This window comes from Sus scrofa, chromosome 15, assembly GCF_054392235.1.
Source record: "Sus scrofa isolate SSC_HxYL_T2T_F1_AM1 chromosome 15, Sscrofa_HxYL_maternal_Yorkshire_Landrace_v2.0, whole genome shotgun sequence".
Classification (NCBI taxonomy): Eukaryota; Metazoa; Chordata; class Mammalia; order Artiodactyla; family Suidae; genus Sus; species Sus scrofa.
The window spans coordinates 154,299,453-154,317,850 of record NC_139397.1 but is presented as its reverse complement, the minus strand read 5'-3'; the positions used below and the strand labels follow the sequence as shown (position 1 = coordinate 154,317,850).

Here is an 18,398-nt window from a genome sequence, read left to right as displayed (position 1 = left end):
GAGACGTGGAGAGTCGGAGACCTGAGGGGTCCTCTCTGCAGACCTGGCCCTGCGGGAGGACGGCGGGGGGGGAGGGCTGCGAGGCTCGCCCCTCTCGGGGACTTGGTCTTTGTGCGGAGGTGCCAGGCATCTGCACTCGTAGTTCCTAACTGCGTCCTCGCAGCTGGCGGAGCTCAGCCCTTCTGTGCTGCTCTGCAGATGCTGAGAGTCAGCTCCCAGGTGCCTGCCACGTCCCTAGGGCTTCAGTGGGTCCATGTAGAGTCTCACCCTCTGCGCTCAGCCGTCCCTGACAAAGAAACTAGCCACGAGAAGGCTGCCTTCAGACTTCTTGCTGATAACGTGGCCCAGTAGAAAATGCTCGTGACTCCGCCTTTCACTTGTTTAGTAACTACTAATGCTACGTAATGGCACCTCTTTTTTAGAAGAATTTTATTCGCGTGTAGGTGATGGACAGCAAAGTGATTCAGTTCTCCATATACATCTGTCCATCCTTCTTTCCCGTGTCGGTTGTTACGGACGCCAAGTAGACGGCCCTCCCCGTGCTGCGTGGTGGGTCAGTGTTTCCACACTCGGCTGTGCTTCCCGGTGCCTCTGTTTCCTTTTCCCAGTGAGGGTGTCTCTGTGGCAGAAGCGAGGCGCACGATGTCATGCAGAGCCCACCGCCCACGTTTCTGCTCGTGGATGCTTAGCACCTGTCAAACAACAGTTTGGGGTAAGCGGTATATGAAATAGGTGCTTTTACCGGTGCTCATCTCCCCACTTCATGACGTTTCTGTCTTTTCAAGTCAGTAAGTGCAGCCCCTTCTCTACCTGGCACTGGCCCTTGTCGGTACCCGATCCTGTGACCCTGCTCCTGCCCGCTAACGTGTTCTCAGCGGCTGTCGTACCCTTCTAGAGACGCTTCGCGTGTAGACAGCTGACTGCATGTCAGGATAATGCGGAGCTGCCCCTTTTCTGACACGGATGCTGGGTGTGATGTAAGCGGGGACCTCATTCACCGACCATTTGAGGCAGGGCTCTGGGGGTTTGAGGCCTGCTGGCTGCATCCTGCATAGTCTCTTACAGAAACCAAACTCATAGGACGTCATCAGGGGCCTTCAGCATCAGTCTCTCAGGTGCCATCGAGAATTTAAGACACTGGAGTTCCCGTTGTGGCGCAGAGGAAATGAATCCTGCTAGGAACCGTAAGGTTGCAGGTTTGATCCCTGGCCTCTCTCAGTGGGTTAAGGATCCTGCATTGCTGTGGCTGTGGTGTAGGCCAGCAGCTATAGCTCCAATTTGACCCCCAGCCTGGGAACCTCCATATGCTGCTAGTGAGGCTCTAAAAGGCAAAAAAGAAAAGAAAAAAGGAAAGAATTTAAAACACTTATGAAGTAGTTAGAATGTAGGGTTTAAGGATTTTTTTCACCCGACCTGTTTTTTTTTAAAGCAGACTGGTTTAGGGAGAATTTCAGTGTGGTAGACTTAGTGTTCATAGAAACATTTCTCTCTCTCTTTCTCTTTTTTTCTCGGTCTTTTTAGGGCCTCACCCGTGGCATATGGAAGCTCCCAGGCTAGGGGCCCAGTCAGAGCTACAGCTGCCAGCCTACACCACAGCCACAGTAACATCAAATCCAAGTCTTGTCTGCAACCTACACACAGCTCACAGCAATGCCGGATCTGTAACCCACTGAGCGAGGCCAGGGATTAAACTCGCAACCTTGTGGTTCCTAGTCGGATTTGTTTCCACAGCGCCACGAGGGGAACTCTGTATTATTTCTATATGATGTGATTACCCACCAAGCAAAACTGGTGTGAGCAGGTTGGGGAGCAAGTGCACCGCTGTCACAGGTGGCGCTGGGGTTCAGGATGGCCATTGGGGAGAATGGGTCAGTGACAGTTTGCGGGGGGAGTGGAGGCCTGGTCTTGGGTGGGCTCAGTTATGAGACTGCGCTGCCAGCCTTGTCTCCTCAGTCTCTTCTGATGGAAAAAATCAGCCAAGCTTTGTATTTATTTTTATTTTATTTTAAATTTTATTTATTTATTTATTTATTTTGCTTTTTAGGGCCGCCCCTGTGGCATTTAATGGAGGTTCTCAGGCTAGGGGTCCAATTGGAGCTACAGCTGCCAGCCTACACCACAGCCACAGCCATGCGGGATCCAAGCCGAATCTGCGACCTACACCACAGCTCACGGCAATGCCGGATCCTTAACTCGCTGAGCGAGGCCAGGGCTCCAGCCTGTGTCTTCATGGATTCTAGTCAGATTCGTTACTGCTGAGCCGTAAAGGAAACTCTGTTCTTTTTTTTTTTTTTTTTAATTTATATGTTTGTTGTCTTTGGACATATATATGAGTATGTATATGAGGAGTTCTTAGAAGTAGGAATTGCTGAGTCAAAGAAAACTCGTATTTTAAATTACAGTGTGAAATCAAATTGCATGTTGAGCCCACTCAGACTCACATAGTGTGCTCACACCTTTTCTGTCATCTTTATTTTCGACAGTTTGGGAGGTGAAATGTTGAGTCTCATCCTGCCTGCAAATAGCATTTTTTGGTACAAATTAAATGTTTCCTGCATTTTTTTTTTTTTTTTTTTTTTTTTTTGTCTTTTAGGGCCACACTGGCGGCATATGGAGGTTCCCAGGCTAGGGGTTGCATCAGAGCTATAAACCGCCAGCCTACACCACAGCCACAGCAACATAGGATCTGAGCTGCGTCTTCGACCTACACCATAGCCCACAGCTATACCGGACCCTTAACCCACTGAGTGAGGCCAGGGATCGAACCCGTGTCCTCATGGATGCTAGTCGGGTTCATTAACCACTGAGCCTCAATGGGAACTCCTGTTTCCCACATTTCTGTGAAAGATTTTTGTAGCTTTTGCCTTTTTTTTCTTTTTTTTTTAATGGGTTGTTAGAGTGTTTGGAAGAAATACTGTAAACTACACTCGGCCACTCCTTTCTTGGGGTCTTGGAGACTGTGCCCTTTGCCATGTGCCTCTGGCTGTCTATGGTCGAGAAGACAAGTACCCATTTTGTATTTTTTCCCCAACCTGAACTTATTCATTAAAACAAGAGATTTGTAATAAATGATTTGTGGTTTTTCTTTAGAACTAGTTTTCGGGGGTTCCCACTCTGGAGCACTGGGATGTGGATTCAGGCCCTGACCCGGCACAGGTGGTCAGGGATCCAGCATTGCCGCAGCTGTGGTGTAGGTTACAAGTGCCATTCAGATCTGGTCCTGGCCGGGAACACCATATGCCACAGGGCAGCCAGAGCAAGAAAGCTTACTAATAAGATTGCACTTCCGCTTTGGTTTGGAAAACCGGTGCTGTAGCGTTGCTGTTCAGTAAGAGCTACATGTATAGTTAAAAGTTTTCCAGTATCCACCTTAAAAACGTAAGAAGTGAAGCCTGCAGTCGTGCGTGGTGTTTAACCTGGTCTGAGATGTTGGCATTTCCTCAGGTGACCAACACGGACTCAGCAAGGAGACGCTTCCCATTGTTGTACCAAGTCTTCAAAGCCCAGTGTGTGTCTGAGACGTACAGCCTCCATCAGTTCTGTTTAATTTATTATTATTATTAATCTTTTTTTATTTTTTATCTTTTCTAGGGCTGCACCCGTGGCATATGGAGGTTCCCAGGCTAGGAGTCTGATTGGAGCTGGAGCCGGCCTACGCCAGAGCCACAGCAACATGGGATCCGAGCCGCATCTGCAACCTACACCACAGCCCACGGCAACGCCAGATCCTTAACCCACTGAGAAAGGCCAGGGATCAAACCCACAACCTTATGGTTCCTAGACGGATTCGTCAACCACTGTGCCACGACAGGAACTCCGCCTCCATCAGTTCTAACTGGCTGTATCACGAGGGTCCATAGGCACGTGTTGCCAGTACGTATTGGCCAGGATGGCTCTCTAGAGTAGTGTTTCATTTCATTTCCCTGGAAGTCCATTAACTTACCCTTTTGAACTCGGCCTTTGTCCTATCTGCTTTTTTTAAAAATAAATTTAATTGGAGTATACTTGACAGAAAGTTGTGTTAGTTTCAGGTGTACAGTGAAGTAAATTAGTTATACATATATCTGGTTTTTTTTAGGTTCTTTTCTCATAGAGTCATTACGCAGTATTGAGTAGATTCCACTGTGTTGTGCAGCAGGTCACCCATCTGTTTTATTGTAGCAGTGTGTGTATGTCAATCCCAACTGCCTTTTTCTTTTTTTGCTTTTTAGGGCTGAACCCGTGGCATATGGAAGTTTCCAGGCTAGAGCTCATATTGGTTCTTTAACTGCCGGCCACAGCCACACTGGATCCAGGCCACATCTGTGACCTACACCATAGCTCGCAGTAAGGCCAGATCCTAACCCAATAAGAGAGGCCAGGGGTCAGACCTGCGTCGTCATGGGTACTGGGTATACTGGTCGGGTTTGTTTCTGCTGAGCCACGATGGGAGCTCCCTGCCCCCTAATTTAGTCCCACCTACCCTACATCTCCCCTTTGGTAACCATGAATTTGGATTCAGAATCTTTGAATCTGTTTCCGCCGGCTTTTTAAAAAGAGTTAAAAGGTTTATTTATCTGACACTTGTTCTTGATTTACACTCTAAATACTGTTCCTCACTCATCTTTATAAAGATACTGCTGGTTATCTCCGAAATTGTAAGATGAATGGAGTAGAGTTTTATGCTAAATGAGTTCTAATCTCTCCAAACAGTGGGGTGGCTGCCGTAGAGCAGCCACCTTCCTCATCTTTGCAGCAGTTTACACAGGCTCCCCGAGTTTATACAAGTGGGAGGTGTGGGTGTCAGAGCTTAGACGGCTGGCAGGGTAACCCAGAGAGCATCGAGCAAGACTTTGAACCAGGTGTCCTGATAGCAGCCGCGGTATCTTCTCACGAGACACCAGCCATGGCTTAGGTAAAGCTGGGTGAAGGTACCTGTCTTTACATTGTGGAGAGAGATACATGTCATTGAAGAAAATTCTAAGTTACCCTCTCATGGCCCAAAAAGAAGTGGCACGTGTTAGTGGAGAAAGTTCATTCACAGTTATGGAAACAAAAACACAGACTATAGCAGAGTTCCCCTCCTGGCTCAGTGGTTAACAAATCCCACTAGGACCCATGAGGTTGCGGGTTCGGTCCCTGGCCTTGCTTAGTGGGTTAAGGATCCGGCGTTGCTGTGAGCTGTGGTGTGGGTCATAGAGGTGGCTCGGATCCCGCATTGCTGTGGCTGTGCTGTAGGCCGGTGGCTACAGCTCCGATTCGACCCCTAGCCTGGGAACCTCCATATGCTGCGGGAGCGGCCCTAGAAAAGGCAAAAAGACAAAAAAAAAAAAAAACGACAACAACAACAACAAAAAAAACCCACAGACTATAGCTGCTTGTTTCTCGTCTGAACGTGGACTGCTGTATTTTGGGGAAACAGAGCTGCTGAGGTGAACATGTATATGGTCTCTGAGCCAAAGAAAGGAACCTCCTTTTTTCTGTGTTTACTGTAGAAGATGCTACAGGGCAACCTGGCCAGACACTCATCTGTACGTGGCTAGCATCAGGGACACTGCAGCTTACGTGCACTCATAAAAGGAGTGGATGAGTACATTTCAGCTGTCAAGAGGAGTGAAAATAAAAGATGCTCTTGGCCCTGGCCTGACGCCGCACTCCGTAGGGAGCGCAGACTGTGGCAAACACCCTGTCCCTTGGTGCTCGCTTCCTACAGGGGCACAGGGCTACTGAGCGAGGAGCAGACCTGAGCGCTCCTTGGCCCCAGGGGTGCCCCCAGGTCCAGTGCTCCTCCTGGCCCCTTCAGTATGGCCCTGCCTGAAGGAGCTTCGGTCAGGTACAGCTCATACTTGTCTATTGACAGGTTATTTAAATTTTTTGGCTGTTGCTACAGTAATGTGATGTGATTTTTTTTTTTTAACACAAATAAGATTGGGTTACTTTATTTATTTTGGATGCATCTGTGGCATGCAGAAGTTCCAGGGCCAGGGACAGAATCTGTGCCGCAGTTGCCACCCGAGATACAGCAGTGACAGTGCTGGATCCTTAACCTGTCGAGCCACCAGGGAGGAAACTCGGATATGTGACTCTTGTGTACGTTTCTCTTACCCACGTGGGAGAGCGTTCTTCTGGAGTGTGTATCTAGAAGTGAGAGGGTCTGTCACGGTGTTTGCATCTCGGGCTTGAACTGCCTTGTGAGTGGTTCGAAGTGGGGACCTAGGGTTTTTCTCATCTGGATAATCAGTTTCTCCAGGGGCCTTGATTGTGGAGCCCACGCCTGAAGTCCCCTCTAATGGAGTGGCGGCTGTCTGTTAGGTCCATGGCTCCGCTTTCACCTGCTCCGTGTCCTCGGCCTCTCCCTGCAGGAGCACACGTGGCCTGTATTGCTGCAGCCGGACCATCTTGCACTGGGGGGGGGACAGGCAAGTCCTCTGCACCTCATTTTCCTTAGCATCGTGTCAGCTGTTCGTGGCCCTTGACCTCTTCTGTGACGGTTGTTATAATAGACATACAAATTGGATATGTAGGAGTTCCCGTTGTGGCTCAGCGGTAACGAACCCACATGGTATCCATGAGGACACAGGTTCAAGCCCTGGCCTTGCTCAGTGGGTTAAGGATCCGGCATTGCCGTGAGCTGTGGTGTAGTTCCAGACACGGCTTGGATCCCGCATTGCTGTGGCTGTGATGTAGGCCGGCAGCTGCAGCTCCAATTCAACCCGTAGCCTGGGAACTTCCATATGCCACAGGTGCAGCCCTAAAAAGTCCAAATAAATAAATAAAAATTGTATATTTAATCACTCTAAAGATTGTGTGTGGGAGTTCCCATCGTGGAGCAGCGGAAACAAATCCGACTAGGAACCATGAGGTTGTGGCTTCAATCCCTGGCCTCGCTTAGTGGGTTCAGTATCCGGCATTGCTGTGGGCTGTGGTGTAGGTCACAGATGCGGCTTGGATCTGTCATTGATGTGGCTGGCATAGGCCGGTGGCTACAGCTCCGATTAGACGCCTAGCATGGGCACCTCCATATGCCAAGGGCTTGGCCCTAAAAGGACAAAAAGACCCAAAAAAAATTAGAAAATTAAAATTGTGTGTGTGTATATATTGTTTTAGGATGCAGAATTATAAAATAATTATATATAGAAATATATATTAATAGTAAATATGTATTAATTACGTATGTGTACATCAGATGCCCCTCTTGGGATTTAAGTTGCACTTGCATTGAGTTTTCAGCCTCGCGGGGAGAGAGTGCGGTCTGATGATGAAGCCTTCCTATGTAGGTGAACATGGCAGGGCCCCATTTGTGGTCTGTCGCTGTGTTCAGAACATGGCTGATTGTGTGTACTGATCTCCTTCCCAGAAAACGTCCTGGACTCTTGAAATGGTTCTAGTGCGTGTGTGTAGGCCCTCCTGGACCTTGTTGGTAGGCGGTTGTGTGTCTATGGACACTGGGACTTCGTTTCCAGTCCTCCTGCCCTGGCTAGAATCTCACGCGGCTTGGAAGAGCTAAGCCACTCCGTGCAACCTGTCTTCCCGACGTGACCCTGACACGAATGCTTCTGTGAGGACTTTAGGTAGGGAGTGTGTCCTTGTGGTCCTAGTTACCTATCAGATTCTTTATTTGAATGTTTTGAGATGATCAAATCATTCTTCCTCCAGTGCTAATGATGCGGTGAATTACTTTAATCTGTTTTTCTGGTATTGTACCACCTTGCTTGCTTTTTTTTTTTTTTTTTTTTTTTGGTCTTTTTGTGTGTGTGTGTCCTTTTAGGGCCGAACTTATGGTATATGGAGGTTCCCAGGCTAGGGGTCAAATCAGAGCTGCATCTGCTGGCCTACACCACAGCCACAGCAACGTGGGATCCAAGCTGCATCTGCGTCCTACACCACAGCTCATGGCAACACCTGATCCTTAACCCACTGAGCAAGGCCAGGGACCAAACCCATGTCCTCATGGATACTAGTCAGGTTCATAACCCACTGACCCACAAGGGGAACTCCTACAACATGATTTTAGAATTTAATTATGGGAGTTCCCATTGTGGCACACCAGAAACGAATCCGACTAGGAACCATGAGGTTGCAGGTTCAGTCCCTGGCCTTGCTCAGTGGGTTAAGGATCTGGCACTGCTGTGGCTGTGGTGTAGGCTGGCAGCTGCAGCTCCGATTAGACCCCTAGCCTGGGAACCTCCATGTGCCGAGGGTGCAGCCCTAAAAAAAAAAAAAGAAAAAAGAATTTAATTATGGTGTGTGCTGGTGTGAGTTTGTTTCTGTTTGGAGCTCATTGAACTTCTGGGAACTTAGCTTATAGTTTGCATCAGATTTGGAAATTTTCATTACTGCTGAGCCATGACAGGAACTCCCACCTTGCATCTTTTAATTAAACTTGACTTTACTATTATATATTACATTTTTATTTTTGCATTTCTGGATCAGTTTGCTAGATTATTTTAGGCTTCAGCCTTTAAATACCTAGATGAAATTCCCACATTCTTTTCTCCTACTCTCCTTGTCTGGGAGGTATAGCTTCCTGGCTTTGTAAGCGAGTTGGAAAGACAACCTTTATTCATTTATTTATTTTTGTCTTTTTAGGGCCACACTTGCGGCATATGACTTGGGTTCGTTACTGCTGAGCCGCAACGGGAACCCCCACATATACACTTTTTATGAATATAACAACCAGCACAGAAAAGGCCAAGGGCCACAACAGCTGGCATGTGGAGGTTCCCAGGCTAGGGGTCTAGTTGGAGCTGTAGCCACTGGCCTTACACCACAGCAACATCAGATCTGAGCCGCATCTTCAACCTGCAGCAGAGCACACAGCAACACTGGATCCTTGACCCACTGAGCAAGGCCAGGGATTGAACCCATGTCCTCACGGATACTAGTTGGATGTGTTAAACACCAAGCCGTGATGAGCTCTCCGAGTTTGGCTATTTAAACGTTCCATTTTTAATGGACTTAGTTTGGATAACTTCCTAGAGATTGCCTGTTTCACCTGTTTCTAAGTTTCTGGTAGTACTTCTCTCGATGGACTGCTTGTATGATTTTGCAGAGTTGCTGTGATGGCTTTTGATCCCCTTTGAGTTCTTAGTATTGCCTATTTTTACCCGTTCGCTTTTCTTCATTGATCATTTCCGTCAGAGATCTAACTAGTCTTTAGATTTGGCTCAGTTTATTCTCTGTGGTGTATGTCTTTTATTTCATTAATTTCTTATCTTTCTATTTTTATTCTGTTGTTTTTCTCATTTTAGAAGATGGTGATTAGCTAGTTAATTTTCACACAGATTTCACTAATATGGCTACGTTTATAAATTTGTCCCTAAGTAACATTCTGGCTTCACTCCACAAGTCTGGATATATAACTGCTTTAGAGTTCAGTGCTAAATATTTTCAGATTTCCTCTTCGACCCGTGGTTATTTAGACACAAGATTCTAGATTTCCAGGCCATTTATTTATTTATTTATTCTTTTTAGGGCCGCACCCATGGCACATGGAAGTTCCCAGGCTAGGGGTCAAATTGGAGCTACAGCTGCTGGCCTACACCACAGCCACAGCAGTGCAGGATCCAAGCCACATCTGAGACCTGCACCGCAGTTCATGGCAAAGCCAGATCTCCAAGCCACTGAGTGAGGCCAGGGGTCAAACCCATATCCTTATGGATACTAGTTGCATTTGTTTCTGCTGGGTCACAGTGGGCACTCCCAGGCTTTTAAAAGTTTCAACTCGACTTCTGATTGATTGTCATAGAATGTTACAGTGTTATTTTTGGCCAATTTTTGTAAAAGTTAAATGTACACTTCAAAAGAATGACCATTCTGATCATTGGCAAAGAATTACATAAACCCAATAAAGTAGGTTTATTACCTGCATAGTTTTCCTTGTCTGTACTTTTTGTTTGTTTGTTTTGCTTTTTAGGGCCACACCCATTGCGCATGGAGGTTCCCAGGCTAGGGGTCGAATCGGAGCTACAGCTGCTGGCCTCCACCACAGCCACAGCAATGCCAGATCCAAGCTGTGTCTGCAACCTACACCACAGCTTATGGCAGCGCTGGATCCTTAACCCACTGAGCAGAGCCAGGAATTGAACCTGAATTCTCATGTATGCTGTTCGTTTCCGCTGTGGCACAACAGGAACTCCTAATTTTCTGTACACTTTTAATCTTCATAATTTATGTCACTGAGTTGAGTCCATCTTTCCCTGTAATCTTGGCTATATCAATTTCTAATAACCTTCAGTTTTTACTTTATGTATTTTGTTATAGATACATACATAATCAGAGTCGACTGTGTTTTTTTATTCTTGACCTTCTTTGTTCTTAATAATGCTTCTTATCCTACAGTCTGTTTTAGCTCAAGATGATATAGCTAGTTAAGCTGTAATTTGGTTAGTATGTGCCTGGAGTATTCTTTCCACCCTTTACTTTCATCCTCCGTGTCCTCGTGGTTTAGGATTCCCGAGTAGCTCCTCGCTGGATTCTGTGACTGGCTAGTGCATTAACTTTAGATAGTTGCCACATTTGGATTCATTTCTGGCATTGTATTTTGTGTTTCATTTGCTTTGCTTTTGAATTGCTTCTCTTGCTTCCTCTTGGTTTTTTTTCCTCTCTTTTATTTAATAATTAGCAATACAAAATAACATAACCAACAAACGATAATGTGTATCGTAGCGAATACCTTTGACCCTGCAGCCTGACCCGAGAGCTACAACATTGCCAGCAACGTCCATTTGAATGAAAGTTTGGTTTTTGGCTTGGAAGTTTTATTAAACAGTTTGTTTTTTCTATCTTTTAATTCCCTCCAGACTTTATTGTTCTTGTTAGTATATAGTCAATTCTTATTTCACTTTTATCTAGTTTACTGGTTTCTTATGTATTGCTTTCTGCAAGTCTCTGGCTTTTATTACGTTCTTGCTGAAATATGTCCTTTAATAGTTATTTTAGCAGTTATCCATTGATAGTAATTGCTTGAGGAGTTCCCGTCGTGGGTCAGTGGTTAACATGCCCGACTAGTTTCCATGAGATTGCGGGTTCAATCCCTGGCCTTGCTCAGCATGTTAAGGATCCAGCATTGCCATGAGCTGGGGTGTAGGTTGAAGACACGGTTCAGATCTGGCATTGATGTGGTGTAGGCCAGCAGCTGTAGCTCCGGTTCAACCCCTAGCCAGGGAATCTCCATATGCCGTGGGTGTGACCCTGAAAAAGAGAGAGGGAGAGAGAGAAAGAAAGAAAAAAAGATAGGAATTGCTTTATTTTAGTCTGAATGTGTCTCTGTCATTCTTAAAGAGGATATAGAACCCTAAGTTGACCGTTACTTCTTCAGCATAGGGTATTGCTGTCATTTGTCTGTCCTCGTCGGCCTTGTGCTGTCACTGGTCTGCCCTCAGTCTCTGATTTTCCATTATAGGTGATCTGTCTTTTCTCCCTAGTTGCTTTGAAGGTCTACTCTTGTCTTGGGCCATTTTTGAAGTTTCACTGTTCTATGTTTTGGTATAGTTTAAATTATTCTGCTAGCCACCTGCTCTGTCTCTGTTGAGGAAAGGTGGGAAATGTGATATCAGTGCCTTCTAGAATTTTCTCCAGTATTTTTCTGAATTTCTTCTCTGTTCTTTGTGTTTTTCTCTTATGGACCTTGTATTAGACATATGTTGGACTTCCTCATCCTGTTTTCTGAGGTTCTTCACTGCTTTAATTTGTTCCATCTCTTGATTTTGGGTTTTTTGGGGGGGTTTTAGTTGTTTTTGTTTTGTTTTTTTGCTTTTTACAGTTGCACCTGAGGTATATGGAGGTTCCCAGGCTAGGGGTCGAATTGGAGCTACAGCTGCCAGCCTACGCCACAGCAACATCAGATCCAAGCCACGTCTTTGACCTACACCCCAGCTCACGGCAATGCCGGATCCTTAACCCACTGAGCAAGGCCAGGGATCGAACCTGCAACCTCATGGTTCCTAGTCGGATTCGTTTCCGCTGTGCCGTGACGGGAACTCCTCCGTTGTAGTGGATTTACAGTGCTCTGTCAGTTTCTACTGTATGGCTTAGTGACCCAGTCACACACATATATATCATTTTCTCACATTATCCTCCATTCTGTTCCATCACAAGTGACTGGATGCAGTTGCCTGTGCTGTAGCAGGACCTCATTGCTTATCCACTCCAAATGCAATAGTTTGCCACTCTTGATATTTTTTAAATTGCTATCTCTTTGGCTTGTGTCTCTAGTCACTTTAAGGTTTTTTTTTAATCATCTCAATCTGATAATTCTGTCACCTGAAGTTTTTGAGTCCAATCCTATTTCACATGTTTTTTGAACTTCAGACTTTTACTTTCTACAGAATGGATACATTTGTGGGTGTTCTTTGGGGCCTCGTCTGAGATTCAGCAGGTTGCTTTCTGTTTGGATTACTTCCAGGTCTGGGCTGGGGGTTTTTGGACAAATGGGGCTGAACCTTTATTGGAGCGGTCAGGAAGGAAGCATCCTGTAGGCTGCTGGTGGGCTGGGGCCTAATGACTGCTGGGGGTTAGTCCTACAGGGCATCATGTCTCTTTTCTAACCTTGTGCCTTGAGGAGCCCAGAGCTTTTCCCCTGTTCCCTTAAAGACTAAAAACCCAAATGTCGCATGCTAATGTTCCCCGTAGGGGTTTGCACGTTATCTGCCGTGACTATCGCTGGACCCAGATGTCTCAGCATTTGCCCCTGTGAACTAGGAGTTCCAGTGTAGTAAATCTTGAGAGGGAGAAAAGCTGGTTGTAATTGTCAGCACATAAGCATCCTGGGATGCGTTGTAGCACAGTTTTAACATTTGATTTTTGCTTGTTTGTTTGTTTTGCTTTTTAGGGCTGCACCTACAGCATCTGGAAGTTTCCAGCTAGGGGTCTAATTGGAGCTGAAGCTGCCAGCCTACCCCACAGCTCACAGCAGCACCAGATCCTTAACCCACTGAGCGAGGCCAGGGATCGAACCTGCATCCTCCTGGAAACTAGTTGGGCTTGTTAACCACTGAGCCACAACGGGAACTCCCTAATTTTTAATATCTTTTGTTAATTATATGTTTTTGGTCCAGCTTTTTTGACGCCTTGGTGCACCAGGTACTCTGCAAGCTTCTGTGGTGACTTCTTAGCTTCCTTAGACTTTCCTTGACCCGCCTACTTTTTCTGAATCCCTCCCCTCTTCCTCCCCCCTCATCCCCTTCTCTAGAGCTGAGCCCTCAAGAACAAAAACAAAAACACAACAGAACACACTTGTCTGGGTTGCTGGTTGGGTAATTAATCCTTGTGGAAAGACTGCCTGCAAATTGCAATGATAGCACCGAAGGGGATGCTAAGGAGAGTCTTCCAGACCTGAGGAGCTGCCACCTGCCCAGGTACCATCCTGGTGAGCGGACGTCCTCGGCTCCATGGATTCTGGCCCCAGTGATGTCACGAAGTTTCGAGTCTTCTGTCAGCTGTGCAGGCTTCGCCCCGATCTTCACCCTGTGCACGCAGTGGCCTCCTTGACTGTCCAGTGGGCAGCTCACATGTCATATCCTGAGTTTTCGCATCACACGCCCCTTTACCAATCTAGACGGCCTCCTTCAGTCCCCCCATCTCTGTGGGGGCAGCCAAGAACCTCCCTGCCATTCTTGACTTGTGTCGTTCCCACGTCCAACTAATAAGGACCTTAAGGCCTTTCTTGGTGCTGCCATTCGAACTGTCCACTCAGTGCTTCTGCCTTGGCGCCCATAGTGGGAAGCGCTGTCATCTTTAGGCTGAGCATGTGCAGTGGGCCTCCCGCCACCTGCCCCTTGCGTTGTGTACATACCTGGGCAGGATTCCTCTAAGAAAATATGTCTGGTCCTGCCTGCTGCCCCTCAGAGCTCCCACCAGCATCCCAGCAACCTGAGCAACATGTGTGTGGAGACTACAGGCTGTGCTGAGCCAGCCCCAGGGGCTTCTCTAACCTGACCTCTGGTGCCCAAGCCTGGCCCCTGGCCCTGCGGACCTGCGGGCCCGGCCGCGCCCGATGGAGGCCTGTGCTCACCGCAGGTGCTGCCACAGCCGCGAGTTCCTCCGCCAGCCTGTGCTCTTGAGAACAAAGTAACCCCGCAGACCTGACTGGTTCTGCTACTGCCCTGGAAGCCCCCTGAGGGTGGGGACTCTGCTCTCTTGTTTGTTTAAGGCCCCGGTTCTGACCTGTGGGACCTCGGAGATACAGGACTCTGAGAGAGCCCTTAGAGGAAGGGGGCCTGCCTGGCGGAAGGGGCTTAGGTTGGCAGCGGGGGCAGAGCGGGGCTATTTCGGAGAAGTGAAGGACGCAAGGACCAGGACCGCAGGCAAACGAGGGAGTGGATGCTTGTGCTGCCAACTTGGGGGGCATGGGATGTGTCCCCGAGGGAGTTTATTGGGCCAGCTTGTCGTGCAGCTGTTGAAGTTGTCATTGGTTGGGGCCAGCAGTTCATTTCCTTCGTGTTGTCCCCCAAGGCTGCTTGTTTCTTCGCGGGGTGGGAAGGCGGTGTCGGGACCTCCACCGCTGGAGCCGCCGTCCTTCCTGCCTGCCCGAGCCGGGGCTCCCCATCCGCCGCCGCCTCTGCTTTCCGAAGGTGGCGAATGACTTCCCAGTGCCCCCCCCCCATCAAAGGCTGCCGAGCTCCCGTGGAGTTGGGCACGACTCCTGGGGTGCTCTCTGAGCGGCGGGCGGGGGCGCGGCGTTGGCCGGCCGGCGGGCGGGGCGGCCGCGGTCTGACGTGTCCGGGCGGGATTGGAGCCGCCGCCCTATATAGCCGCGGGGGCCCGGGCGCCGGCCTGGAGGGAGCGAGCGAGCGGGGGTCCCGGCTTCTCCCGGCGGACGAACGCACGGACCGGTGGTGGGTGCACTGCAGGGTGAGCAGGAGGCCGGGGCGGGAGTGGGGGGGTGCGGGCCCCGGGGTTGGGCTGGGGCTGCAGGGGGAGTTGGGGCTCCGGGCTGCCGACGTGGAGCACCGGGCGGGCGGGGGAGGGGGCCCGGATCCCCCCTCCTCCGGGGTCCCCCGCAGCCGTGCACCCCCCGCTCCCACCGCGGCGGGCCCCCTCCCCCCGCGGGCGCTCCTCCTGCCCGGCCGGGGGAGGGGGGGGCGGCTACGTGTCACCACTGCGCATGGGCCGCCGCGCTGGCTTGGGCAGAGTGAGAAACTTTCCCGAGTCCCGCGGCTGCGGGCTCCGCGCTGCCCCGCACCCGGCGGAACACCCCACCACCACCACCACCTCAGGCCGGGCCCCACTCCCTCCAGGTCCCCCCAACTGCCCGCGCGGGGAGAGGGGCGGCCGACCTGGGCCCAGGTCGGTGACGTTGGCGGCCGGGCAGCTGCCCCCTCCCCCTCCCGCTCCGGGCAGGGGCGCCCCTCCCCCCAGCTCACAAGGCCGCCGGGCGGGGGCGGGGGCCGGTCCCTGTCCCGCAGGGCAGCCTGGGCGGCGGGACCGGACCGGACGGCAGGGCAGGACGGGGCCTGGGTAGGCCCGGCCTCGCCTCCACCACCTGCTGCCGCGTGCGTGGTCGGCTGAGCCGTGCTGCCCTCGCGGCTGGAGCGCGTCTTGGATGCGCCCCAGGGCCCGCGGACGAAAAGTGCAGGACGGAAAAGTACCGAATGTGGAGGAAAGGCGGGGAGGCCGAGCGCGCTCCTGCCCCTTTAAGCCTGTCCCCGCCCGCGGGCTCGCGTGGCCTGTGGGAGGGCCGTGCTGAGGTGGCATCTGCGAAAGTTCCTCCTGCAGGACGAGTGCCGACTTCCAGAACTTGGTGCGAGGCACAGACGCCTGCCTTCTGCCCCGGTCCTGTGGACCCGGTGAGGGTGGCCTTCCCTAGGGTTATGCTTTGTGCTCTCTGCGATGTCACTTAGTTGGTTTGTGGGTCTTGAGAAGCGTTTTGATTTTTTTTTTCCCCTTGCAAGCTTGCTGTGGAGAGAAAAGTAAATAATTTTAATTGTGGAAGAAGACAGAAGTCCTGGGTTTCTTGGAGTTTTGGGGTGACTTCCATAACCAGTCCTGTCCAGTATAGAAATAAAGCAGGGAGGTAAAATTCTTTTTTCTGGACTACTACTAGGAGTTCTCTTTGCAGAAGGCAGCTTTTCCCTTTGTGTGATTGGCAAAACGTTACAAAGAAATCAACTTACATGCCCTTATTTACAAAAAATTCTTCACTCAAAGACTTCCCTGTGGTGCGTTTGTTAGGACCAGGTTTCAGATGCGAACTGCACGTTTCTCCCAGAGGAGAAGGTGAGTGTGTGTGTGCCTTTCCATCCATCCTGGGGGCAGGGAGAGAAGAAACTCTGCTCCAGTCTAGCCTTCTTTCTTTGAGCTAGTGCTGTTCGTTAGTTATACTTTGAAACGGGACTGTTTTGCTGTGGATGTTAGAGTCTGAGAAACAGAACTTCAGGTTGAGACCAGTTTGAGATTTGCATTTGGTGGACCTGTGTGCCTCTTGCATGGAAAGTAGCTGGGAGCGTCCGAAATGATGAAGGACCAGGACCGTCTTGGGACTCGCCGAAGGTGGGAGGAGAGAGGGCTTCACGGATCTGCAGGAGTCTTGTAGGAGAGGGTGGGCTTGCTCTGCGGCCAGAAGGGGAAAGAAGTTGCAGGTTTGCTGTTCTGACAGCTGAGCAGGTGGAGCGGCAGTGGAGCCCGGGCTCCCTGGGGGCTGTGCAGTTCCTGTCCCCAGTGTTACTCAGACAGTACTGTCTGAGGTCCCTTTCGGTCCTAATTTGAGCAACAGTATTTGACCACTTGAGCTGTGATAGCAAATGTTTGGCCTCTGGCCCTCGATAAGGGGCCTGTCTAAAGTCTCCTGGGAACTTGAGATAGCAGGTGAGCGGGAGAGGACACCCCCGTGGTCACAGTTGTGAGGCTGTGGAAGACCTCCCGGGAGCCGGGTAAACCTGTTAGGTGTGGTCCGTAACAGCGGAGCCAGTGGGTTGCAGGTTGGTGTCGGTGTGGTGCTGCGGGGGGCAGCTTCTTACGTGCTGCTTTTTTGAATTAGGGGCAGATGGATACTCTGGCCAGGGGCATGGAGGGAGGGCTGAGGCTGGCCTTGGATAAAACCTACTCCAGAGCCTCAGGTAGAGCGGAGCTGAGGTCTGCATTTACACAGGTCATCAAACCGTGCTTAAAGTGGGCTCTTTGGAGTTCTCTGTGGCACAGTGGGTTAAGATGATGTCACTGCAGCAGCTTTGGTCACTGCTCTGGTGTGGGTTCGTTCCCTAACCCAGGAACTTCCATGTGCCGTGAGTGCGGCCAAAAATAAAAAGTAAAAGGGATTCTTAACAGACAAGGTTTTGAGAAGGTAATAAGAAAAGCAGCAACCTAGAGTTCCCTTTGTGGCTCAGTACGTTAAGAAACCGACTAGTGGAGTTCCTGTCGTGGCACAGTGGTTAACGAATCTGACTAGGAACCATGAGGTTGCGGGTTCGATCCCTGGCCTTGCTCAGTGGATTAAGGATCCGGCGTGGCCATGAGCTGTGGTGTAGGTCGAAGATGTGGCTCGGATCCTGTGTTGCTGTGGCTGTGGCAAAGGCCGGCAGCTGTAGCTCCAATTAAACCCCTAGCCTGGGAACCTCCATATGCTGTGGCAGCAGCCCTAGAAAAGGCAAAAAGACCCCCCCAAAAAAAAAAAAAAAAAGCCCGACTAGTATCCATGAAGATGCAGGTTCGATCCCTGGCCTCACTCAGTGGTTTAAGGATCCTGCGTTGCTCTGGCTGTACTGTAGGCCAGGCAGCTGCAGCTTGGATTCCACCCCTAGCCTGGGAACCTCTGTATGCCGCAGGTGCAGTCTTTAAAAAAGAAAGAGGAAGGGAGGAAGAGAGAAAGGAAAGGAAGTAAAGCAACCACCTAATCCGATGGTAGCAGAACCCTCTTGTTTCCAGCTGTGACAAACTGCCGTTTGAAATCGAGCTAGAGACCTAGTGTATCCTGTCAGACCAGCCTGAAGTTTTCTGTAGGTCACCTCACTGTCCTTGGCTGCTCGAGGGCCTGTGCACACGTGGGGTTGTTAGAGGCTCTGCTCGGTTTGTGCTTCCAGACTTGGAGCTTCCACTGTGTTGAAGCCTCTTTCTCGGGCCACATGGACTAAGGGGTTCCCAGAAGGGCCAGTTGGAGCTGACTTCCGAGCTGTGTGAGCTGTCTCAGAAGAGACTGCCAGGAGTTCGTCTATCTTGTGTGTCACAACCAGACTAACTGTGTGTCCCTCCCTGGGCCCAGAGAGCTTGCCCCGTCCAGGAAAGCAGGAGGACTGTCGGTAGGAGCACAGAGAAGAGGGCGCGGGCACAGTTGAGGTCACGTGGGTGGACCTGGCTTGTTCAAGGGCGGGCATCTGGGTTTTGAGAAGTGATATCCAGAGTTCCCGTCGTGGCGCAGTGGTTCACGAATCCGACAGGGAACCATGAGGTTGCGGGATCGATCCCTGGTCTGGCTCAGTGGGTTG

At 50.1% G+C, this 18,398-nt stretch overlaps 1 protein-coding gene across 25 annotated transcripts in view; it reads left to right on the top strand.

Annotated features, from left to right (window-relative positions):
- The window catches only part of HDLBP (high density lipoprotein binding protein), a 67,569-nt gene that overhangs the window by 19,107 nt on the left and 30,064 nt on the right, over positions 1-18,398 (top strand). For 4 of the 25 annotated variants that reach the window (XM_021075256.2, XM_085000802.1, XM_085000801.1 and 1 more), the window contains exon 1: positions 14,755-14,832. The exons of 7 other annotated variants lie outside the window; for them this stretch is intronic. The gene's annotated coding sequence lies outside the window, so the exon portion shown is untranslated. Of the gene's footprint in view, positions 1-14,754; positions 14,833-15,109; positions 15,268-15,699; positions 15,995-16,039; positions 16,198-18,398 lie in introns of those variants that run through there. 14 more of the 25 variants (XM_085000791.1, XM_085000800.1, XM_085000787.1 and 11 more) reach the window with 9 other exon arrangements.